Consider the following 855-nt stretch of genomic DNA (forward strand, 5'->3'; position numbering starts at 1 on the left):
ATCACTCTGATGAACAGCTGACTTCTGACTCACAATGCCAGGTTCAATTCCTATCCAACAAACCCAGCAACGCTGTCTCTAATCAGTCAGTTCACTGGTTCCACTTATTTATCCATCATTCTCATTCTCTATTCTCAGAACTGGTCATACTTTTCATACTGTAATATAATAGTTATATAAAAACATGCTACTATTTATTTCGGCACTCTTTGCACTATGCTCCATAAATAAAATAATAATAACTGTCATGATTATAATTTACTCCTACATACTTTGCACTCTTCATTGCACTGTTGTCTCAACCTGTCTGTATTGTTTCTGTTTATAGTGTGTTTATATTGTTTGATTTTGTTGTTTGTTTTGTATGAGTGAGCACATTGTGAGCAATACAATCCAAAGCAAAATTCCTCGTATTTGTCATCATACCTGGCAAATAAAGCTGATTCAGATTCTTTAGTAGTTCAATAACTCTTTTAAATACTTTTCAATGGCATCTTATACAAATGAGCAACGTGCATGTTGAATGTTTTTTTCTGACAAACCATACAATACATTGCACCATTAGGTTCAGTCTCACTCCAACCCCCTTCATTGTGGCATCAACCTGATCTGTCCGTCTGTATATCCAAAGTACTCTCTGTACTGTCTTATATTAGCTATTTTACACAATGAGTGAGACCTACGTAGTAATTTTATACTCTGTGCAGAGACTGCATTAGCGAATCATTAGGGTCACGGTTCTCCACTCTGAGATCATTAGCTGGAGGGCTTGCCTGCAGTGCTCTGCTGTGAACTGAACAAAAGGCAAACAGATAGGCTGAAGTCTAAAGTCTCCCCAGAAGTAGCTATGGCTTT

Source organism: Etheostoma spectabile, chromosome 1 (assembly GCF_008692095.1).
Source record: "Etheostoma spectabile isolate EspeVRDwgs_2016 chromosome 1, UIUC_Espe_1.0, whole genome shotgun sequence".
Classification (NCBI taxonomy): domain Eukaryota; kingdom Metazoa; phylum Chordata; class Actinopteri; order Perciformes; family Percidae; genus Etheostoma; species Etheostoma spectabile.